A 9753-nucleotide genomic window follows, 5' to 3' on the forward strand; every position below is an offset into this window, starting at 1 on the left:
CATGTCTCCTGCATTAGCAGGCAGATTCTTTATCACTGAGCCACCAGGGAAGCCCTGTCTGATGCATAGGTTTTTGCTTTTTCTATTTCTCTGTTTTGCTGAACTGATAGATGCCTGGCCTCTCTGCAGTTAATGAGGTCACCTGTCAATCAAGAGTAAGCAACATGGCTGGTATCAACGCTTCACCCGAACGAGCTGAGAGAAGTCTCACTCCCCAGTGTGGCAAGGGAATTGGATCCGTGGTTTGACATCTGCGGAAATGGAGGCTCCAAGAGGCAACATCATTTGTCAGAGTTACGTGGCTGGTGCAGGTGTGGAAGGGCACAGATTCAATGCAGGCACCTGGAGGGGGGCATGGCAACCCACTCCAGTATTCTTGCTTGGAGAATCCCAAGAACAGAGGAGCCTGGCAGACTGCAGTCCACGGGGTTGCGAAGAGTCGACTGCGACCGGAGCGACTGAGCACGCACGCACGCACTCACCTTGATGCCAATCCTTCTTGCTCTTTCACATCCCATTGTTCACAGTGATCTTTCAGGTCCCTTCATAGGAAGCCTGGTCTCTCCAGAGTCACAGGTAGAGGGTCACTCTCTACCCATGGACTTACTTCATCTCAGACACTTGCTAGTTGAGGGACTCTGCAAAATTACTTTTGTTTTCTGAGCTTGCACGCCAGATCTCTAAAACATCTAGGGTGCCTGCATCTGATTTGAGAGCCCAGTGAATGTTTTCTTCCTTTGAGTAATTCCAGGTAATTATTTTCCATCACAATATATAGTCTATTACCCTTACTGTTTAGGATACCTACCAAGAAAATCAGTGGAATGTGAGGTCAGTTTTCTATACCTATTATAACTATTATTTTCTATTGTTATTGTTGATCAGTCACTAAGTTGTATCCAACTTTTTGCCACCCCATGGACTGCAGCATGCCAGGCCTCCCTGTCCATCACCAACTCCCAGAGCTTACTCAAACTCAAGGCCATCGAGCCAGTGATGCCATCCCACCATCTCATCCTCTGTCATCCCCTTCTCCTCCCACCTTCAATCTTTCCCAGCATCAGGATCTTTTCAAATGAGTTAGCTCTTCGCATCAGGTGGCCAAAGTATTGGAGCTTCAACTTCAGCATCAGTTCTTCCGATGAATATTCAGGACTGATTTCCTTTAGGATGGACTAATTTGATTCTCCAACACCACAGTTCGGAAGCATCAATTCTTCAGCAATTATTTTCTATACCTATTATAATTATTATTTTCTATACCTATTATTTAATAGGTTCATACTTCTGGTAGATATTTGACTTCCTGACATTGATTAGGGAAGATAGCTTGTGCATCTTTGACTTTGTCTCTCTCTTTTTTGGGTGAATTTTTAAAAACGCTCTTAATTCTAACTTCTCCCCAGGATAACAGGAGGTTATACTCCTGAATATTTATGAGGCTTCGGAGGCGGCAATGAACATGTGCTCAGTTGGTGAGGCACGTTCTAGGGATCCATCCCACCCCACACCCTAAAGTCATGGATGGGACGCTATGAGCAGGGTCGAGAACATCCTACACTCTGGACAGGCTGAAGTGGACGTTAAAGAGAACCCATTATTCCTTTCCTGCTCAACCGAAGAGTCATTATGCCCTGAGGCGCTCACCCAACTGTGATAAACTATTTTTCAAAACCAAAGTGGGTGTCTAGCCAGCTGTACTGGGAGGGGTGGGGTGAGGATGAAAGGAAAACTTGACCAAAGTCATGAACGGCAGCACTGGGGGAACTTCCCTGGTGGTCCAGTGGTTGAGGATCCATCTGCCAGTTTGGGGGCCACAGGTTTGATCCCCGTTCTGGGAAGATTCCACATGCAGCATAGCAACTAGGCCCATGAGCCACAGCTACCGAAGCCCTTATGCCTAAAGCCGGTGCTCTGCAACAAGAGAAGCCGCCTCCGTGAGAAGCCCGCGCACTGCAACTAGAGGAAAGTTGGGCCAGCAACGAAGACTCAGCACCGCCAGAAAGAAATAAGTAACTCTTAAAAAAATTAAAGAGGCAGCGTTGGACTTGAAATCCTAGAGACTCTACATGAATACCTCTAACCACAGGGAAACAGAGAAATTACCGATGATTCTAACAGCAAGGCGGTGATGTGAGGTTCAGCTTTATCTTCTGCCAAAATGGAAAGATACATGGAACTGGGTTTAGATTCTTGCAATACCAACTCTAGAACTTGCAGAAAATATATGAGCATTCATGTCAGAGGGACACTAACTTTCGAATCCTGAATTTCCCCCTGATTTGTTGGGGACGTTAGCTAAGTAACGACTATCTTTCATAAGGGTTGTTTAAGATCTGTATTCCATAGATGCACAGCGCACGAGGACCGGTGTTCAGCCTTCACTGGTGTCTGTTGTTTTTTAAGAGTTGAGTCATTGTAAATAAGATATGTGAATCCTGAAACCTTGCGTATACTTCTGCTGGGGCAGCTGTAACCAAACACCATGGACTGGGTGGCTTAAACATCATGCCTTTATTTGCTCATGGTGCTGAAGACTAGAAGTCCATGACCAAGATGCTGGTGAATTCTATTCGTGGAGAAGGCTCTTCCTGGCTTGTGGAGGCTACCTTCTTGCTGAATTTAAGGTCTTTGCCCTGTGCTCATATGATGGGGCAGGGTGGGCGGGTAGAGAGAGATGGCAAAGAAAAGAGATCTCTGGTGTCTCTTTGGGGACACATGTGCATTTGAGGGGAGACACCATTCAGTCCTTAATACCCTGATTTATCTCTGCAAAGGGAGATTGTTGGTCTCAGCCTCACTTATACCATGGGAGAATCTGAGGTTATGGGCATGAATTGTGAGTCAGCGTAAAAGAGCAAAGATGTCTTGATTCTTGGAAAAGTTGACCCATACCCTCATGTAGACAACTAGAACTTAATGCTAATCTGCAGCTCTCATGCAGTTGATAATTTCAAGAAGGAACTAGGGGAAATTCCCTGGTGGGCCAGTGGTTCAGTCCCTGGTCAGGGAACTGAGATCCCACGAGCCATGAGCCCAGAACCAAGCAAAACAAAAAGAGAGAGAAAGAACTAGAGATGTGAGAATTCACTGATGGAAGAGACAGTGGGTGAGCATTTGGTTCGGGGCCAGAAATGTCTGGGCTTGAATGTAATATCTGCCTCTTTCTCACAGGGACACTCTGAGCAAATTGGATTCACCTATTCTAATCTGGTTTTTCTCATCTATAAACCTGGGGTCATCAGGGGCTTCCCTAGTGGTCCAGTGGTGAAGACTCTGGGCTCCCAATGCAGGGGAGGGGGGCGGCCTGGGTTCTATCCCTGGTCAGGGAACTAGATCCTGGATGCCTCAACTTAAAGATCTCACATAGCCAAACAAATAAATAAATCCTTTTTAAAAATTGGGGTCATGAAAGTATTTTTCATTTTTCCCACCAAACCTGCTCATCCTGCCTTTGCATCTCTGTACACGACACAACCATTCCCCGGGATGCATGGGTCCCGCTGGAGCCACCCTAGCGTCCTCTCTTCCACTCTGTATAGCCAATCTGCCAGCCAGTCCTGCAGATGCTACCCCTGAAATCTACCCCAAGTCCAGCCTCCTCCCACTTCTGCCAATGCTGTGTCTCGAATCCAGCCACAATCATTATCCCTCTGAATCACGACAGCCACCTGACCAGTTTCCCTGATTTTTACCTCTGTCTCCCATAATTTTGTTTAGTATTTATTTCACTGCCAGGTCTTAGTTACTGCATTAAAACTCTTAGTTGCAGCATATGGGATCTAGTTCCCTGACCAAGGATCGAACCCAGGCCCCCTCCATTGGGAACGTGGCATCTTATCCACTGGATCACCAGGGAAGTCCCAAGATCCTATTCCTCCTAGGATGATAACCTTCCACGACTTCAGAGAGAACACTAAAACCCTGCTTGATCTGACCTCCCAAACCCTCGCTCAAAACATGCTCCCCCCTGCTACTCCTCAAACGTCCTAAACACACCATCTTTTATATCTGCCAGTCGGTCTTTCAGAGACTCCATTTCTCCAATGCTTCGGGCAAGACTTCACTCCCTTTCTTCAGATCTCCATGATTTCAGGCCAGCTGCTCAGAAAAGCCTTCTTATTTCTGAAACAGAAATAGACCCACAGACCCAGAAAACAAACTTATGGTTACCAAAGGGGAAAGGGGAGGGAGGGATATGTTCAGAGTTTGGGCCTAGCAGGAATACAATACTATATATAATATATAAGTTCACAAACATGGTCCAACTGTATAGCACGGGGAATTATACTCAGTGTCTTGTAATGACCTGTGATGGAAAAGAATCTGAAGAAAAAAATATATTATCTTATATATTACATGTATATAAAAGAATACATATCACATATATATAAAGTTGTATCACTATGCTGTACACCTGAAATGAGCACAACAGGGTAAATCAACTATACTCCAATTAAAAAAAATTTTTTTAAACAAAGAAAAGAAATGGATAAACAAGATCCGTACTGTAGAGCACAGGGAACTATATCCAACCTCTTGGGATAAACCATAATGGAAAAAAAAAAGTTTTGAAAAATAATGTATATATGTGTCAAACTGAGTCACTTTGCTGCACAGCTGAGACTGGAAGATCCCCTGCAGAAGGGAACCCACTCCAGTATTCTTGCCTGGAGAATTCCATGGACAGCGGAGCCTGGTGGGTTACAGTCCATGGGGTTGCAAAGAGTTGGACATGACTGAGTGACTAACACATGCACACTGTTAGAAAAAGTATTACGACAGCTAATACTAATAAAAATCATTATGTAAAAATTATCACCATATTATATAATCCAATCAAAGTCTCGTAAGCAATAGTATGAACCCAATTTGTGGATGGAGAAATCAAGTTTGAAAACACACAATTTGTCTGAAGCGTAACCACTGGTTAAATGTGGGTTGGGAATTCCAGTCTCGTGTTGTCTGATTCCATACTACATGACCTTCTTGGAAAGGGCCTCCCAAGTTCACAAAATCATGCTTTACTCCAACAGTGAAGTAGAATTTTTCTCTTTTTCGTGGAGCTTGAACGGTGATGGGCTCAAGCCTGACCCCTAGTGGATTTCTTGAGGAGACCATGGGAGGGTTCCCTTTCCTCCCCTCTCTGGCCAATACTTCAGGGCAGTTCATTCACTCAGTCGTGTCCGACTCTTTGCGACCCCATGAATCGCAGCACGCCAGGCCTCCCTGTCCATCACCAACTCTCGGAGTTCACTCAGACTCAACGTCCATCGAGTCAGTGATGCCATCCAGCCATCTCATCCTCTGTCGTCCCCTTCTCCTCCTGCCCCCAGTCCCTCCCAGCATCAGTCTTTTCCAATGAGTCAATTCTTCGCATGAAGTGGCAATACTTACCTTTGACATTTTGATGATAACCTTCCCACCCGTGAGAGGTGAAACCTAATTGTGGTATTGATCTGAATTTCCCTGATGATGAGTGATGTTGAATACCTTCTCATATATTTGTTGGCCATTTGTAAGTCTTTGAAAAAATGTCTATTCCAGACATTGTGGAGAAGAGTTTGGAGGTTTCTTTAAAAACTAAAAACAGAACTGCCATTTGCTCCAGCAATCTTACTTTTGGGTATACAGCCAAAGGTAATAAAGTCAGTACCCTGAAGAGATGTCGGTACCTCACCCCAAGTTCATTGCAGCATTATTCGCAACAGCCAAGATTCAGAAACAATCTGTCTCCATCGATAATAAATGGATAAAGAAAATGATATATATCATTATATACATATAACTGTAACTGTGTGCTGTGCTCAGTTGTATATAATGCAATAATATTCAGCCTTCAAAAAGAAGGAAATCATGCCTTTGTGACAACATGGATGAACCCAGAGGCATCATGCTAAGTGAAATAAGTCACATGAAAAATAGTGTGTTAGTGGCTCAGTCAAGTTCTGCTGTTTGCGATTCCATGAGCTGCAGCTCTCCAGGCTCCTCTGGCCATGGAATTCTCCAGGCAAGTATACTGGAGTGGGTTGCCTTTCCCTTCTGCAGGGGATCTTCCCAACCCAAGGATTGAACCTGGGTCTCCTGTATTGCAGGCGACTCTTTACCAACTGAGCCACCAGGAAAGCCCTTATTACTCCCAGTACCTGGAAAAATCATTACAGGGGATATTTGGCATAACATTGAGCCAAGAGCACGGGGAACCTAAGTCAGGATTCAATCTCGTGTTCCTAGAATCATCCATCCTAATTACTGGACCATTTTTAATGGAAGATTCTTTTTAGAGGATCGCCTATTCCTCATGAGAAACTACAACGAGCCTTCTGGGTCCACAAAGATGCTGTTTCCAGACTTTTTTTTTTACACCATGATCTACAGTATTTAATTAACTAGTTTGTTGTTTTTGTATTCAATTGAAAATGAACCCTTGCTCAAGCCAATATTCAGTAGCTGCTGAAAAGTTTAGGTATTTCCCATTATCTAACACTTTGGCCACCTGATGGTGAAGAGCGGACTCACTGGAAAAGACCCAGATGCTGGGAAAGACTGAGGGCAAAAGAAGGGGGCGGCAGAGGATATGATGGCTGGATGCCATCACCCCGACTCAATGGACGTGAATTTGAGCCAACTTGGGGAGACAATGAAGGACAGAGGAGCCTGGCGTGCTGTAGTCCATGGGGTCGCAAAGAGTCAAACACGACTTAGTGACTGATCAACAGCAACTTTCCCTGTGCACTAAACACTGGTGCCCCTTTGGGGAAGTCTTCCAAGGAGGATTACCGTGAACGCCTATGGAGTTGCATCAGTGTGTGTCTTCATGATGATGGAGCCTCCCCTTCATTCAAGAGGCTTTGAGTCTATGAACTGACTCACGCTGAGAAATTAGGTAAATGGCTTTGAGCCTAGCATGGGGGCTCAAGTTTGGCCCTGTGGATCTTCCATGTCATAGGTCTTTTTAGCGCGCTGTCTGTTGTTTTTATTTCTGAAAAACCTTTGTGTAGATTATCACCACCAGAGGTCTCTAAGGGTCCACCATTCCCTAAGCTCTAATTAGTTAAGAGATCCCTGTCGCCTGGCGTAATCACCACGCTCTCTTTGCACCTTAAGAATAATCACTAACACCTGGGTTCACTCCCTGCAAGTTCTGCCCATCTCCATTGAGAGAGTTAAACCCATTTCAAAGACTATTCTTTCTACCAACAATTCCAGACTAGAAAGACAAATCAGAAGCATTCCTCTTAGAGGATCACCTATCCCTCACGAAAAACTACGAGCCTTCTGGGTCCACAAAGAAGAAAGTCTGTTTGCAGACTTTCTTTTTTAAAGAAACCATGATCTACAGTATTTAATTAATTAATTAGCTTGTTGTGTTTGTATTCAATTACAGTATAGTTGATTTACAATATTGTGTAAGTTTCAAGTGAGTAGCACAGTGGTTCATATAAATACATGTATATTCCATTTCAGATATATATATCTGGATTGGATTCTTTTCCCTTATAGGTTGTAACAGAATGTTGAGTATAGTTCCCTGTGTTATACAGTAGGTCCTTGCTTTGTCTATTTTATATGTAGTACTGTGTTTCTATTCATCCCAACCTCTATGTCTGTGGGTCTGTTTCTGTTCTGTAAATAAGCTTATTTTTTATATATGTATATATCCCACCTGTAAGTGACATCATATGATATTTGTCTTTCTGACAGTAAGAATACATTTTAAAATATGATCTGGTACATATGGTGATTGTAGCCTTGAAATTAAAAGACGCTTGCTTCTTGGAAGAAAAGCTTTGACCAACCTAGATAGCATATTGAAAAGCAGAGACATTACTTTGCCAACAAAGGTCCATCTAGTCAAAGCTGTGGTTTTTCCAGTAGTCATGTATGGATATGAGACTTGGACTATAAAGAAAGCTGAGTGCCAAAGAACTGATGCTTTTGAACTGTGGTGTTGGAGAAGACTCTTGAGAGTCCCTTGGATGACAAGGAGATCCAACTAGTCCATCCTAAAGGAAAGCAGTCCTGAACATTCAGTGGAAGGACTGATGCTGAAGTTGAAGCTCCAATACTTTGGCCACCTGATGCGAAGAACTGACTCATTGGAAAAAACCCTGATGCTGGGAAAGATTGAAGGCAGGAGGAGAAGGGGACGACAGAGGATGAGATGGTTGGATGGCATCACCGACTCGATGGACATGAGTTTGAGTAAGCTCTGGGAGTAGGTGATGGACAGTGAAGCCTGGTGTCCTGTGGTCCATGGGGTCACAAAGAGTCAGACACGACTGAGCGACTGAACTGACTGACTGACATATATGTGTATATGTGGAAGGCTGCAGACATCAATACTATGGAGAGGGAAGTGCCTATCTATCTAGGTCCTAATTCTTTCAATAGTATCAAAAATAGCTAATATTTGTTGATTACTTTCTAGTGTTAGGAAGCATGCATGATGCAGTTGCATACTCTGTGGGTCTCATTATTCATGGATCCTGTATTTGTAGATGTACTTGCTTGCTGGAATGTATTAAGAACCACCAAGTCAATAGGCATGCACTGCCTTTTCAGAGTCCTTCACAGCAGAGCAGAGCAATGATACCTTTGGGGATCTCAGTGTCTCTGTGTTCCCAGTTGAGAGAGAAGACAACGGAACTCCACCTTCCTGTTTCAGCCTTCATACTATAAACGGTTCCTTTCGCAGTGCGTACGTTGTGTTTTCTTTTTGGTGCTTTTTCTGTTTAAAATGCTTCCGAGCATAGTGCTGACACACCCTGGTGTCTTAAGCCCACGAAGGCTGTGATGCATTACTTGGAGAAAATACACGTGTGAGATGAGATTCCTTCGGGCTTCAATTATATTGCTGTTGGCTGTGAGTTCAGTGTGAATGAACCAACAATATGTATGGAATAAGGTGTCTTTAAACAGAAACACATAAATCCAAGCTATGTATTGATCAGTTGGTGCCCATGTTGTGAACGTGTCACCCCGTATTTCACTCTGGAACCATGAGTCAGCAGTCACTAACTCAGCATTCATGGCAACTTTATCAGGCATAACTGTGGCAAATAATGGGAACGGAGTGTATTGTTTTATGTGCACGGTGAGCCATGAGACGTCTACCATGCTTATTTTATTTTTAGTAATATTCTCATTTTATTTTATTAAATATTGATTTATCTGGCTTTGCCAGGGCTTAGTTGTGGCATGTCAACTCTTAGTTGCAACGTGTGGGAATTAGTTCCCAGACCAGGGATTGAACCTGGGCCCCCTGCGTTTGGGAGGGCAGAATCTTAGCCACGGAACCACCAGGGAAGTCCCTGTCCTTATTTTATAGATGAGGAAACCGAGGCTTAGAGAGGTCAAGGAAATTCCCTGTCATAAGTGGCACAGTCTGGATTAGTAAATATATCCCTTTGATGACATGCTTGCTGCAAACATCTGCTTTGACCATCAATGAATTCTTAAGGAAGATCACAGGTGTTTAGGAAATAGATGTCCTCTGCCAATGGGATTTTTTTCCCTTTTTGTGAACTGGGCTGGGAAAGATTGAGGGCAGGAGGAGAAGGGGGTGACCGAGGATGAGAGGTTGAATGACATCACCCACTCAATGGACATGAGTTTGAGCAAACTCTGGGAGGCATGCAGAGCAGGGAAGCCTGGTGTGCTGCATGCAGTGCATGGGGTCGCTAAGAGCTGGACATGACTGAGCGACTGAGCCAAACTGAAAGAGGAAAAAAAATGTGAACGGGGTGGGAA

At 44.0% G+C, this 9753-nt stretch overlaps 1 long non-coding RNA gene across 1 annotated transcript; it reads left to right on the plus strand.

Moving 5' to 3' along the window:
- The first annotated feature begins 665 nt into the window (after nucleotides 1-665).
- On the plus strand, nucleotides 666-3801 carry LOC133230860 (uncharacterized). Its single transcript, XR_009730983.1, has 3 exons — nucleotides 666-751; nucleotides 1407-2627; nucleotides 3175-3801. It is a non-coding gene; the product is annotated as an uncharacterized LOC133230860 (long non-coding RNA).
- Nucleotides 3802-9753: the final 5952 nt, after the last annotated feature.

Source organism: Bos javanicus, chromosome 18 (assembly GCF_032452875.1).
Source record: "Bos javanicus breed banteng chromosome 18, ARS-OSU_banteng_1.0, whole genome shotgun sequence".
Classification (NCBI taxonomy): Eukaryota; Metazoa; Chordata; class Mammalia; order Artiodactyla; family Bovidae; genus Bos; species Bos javanicus.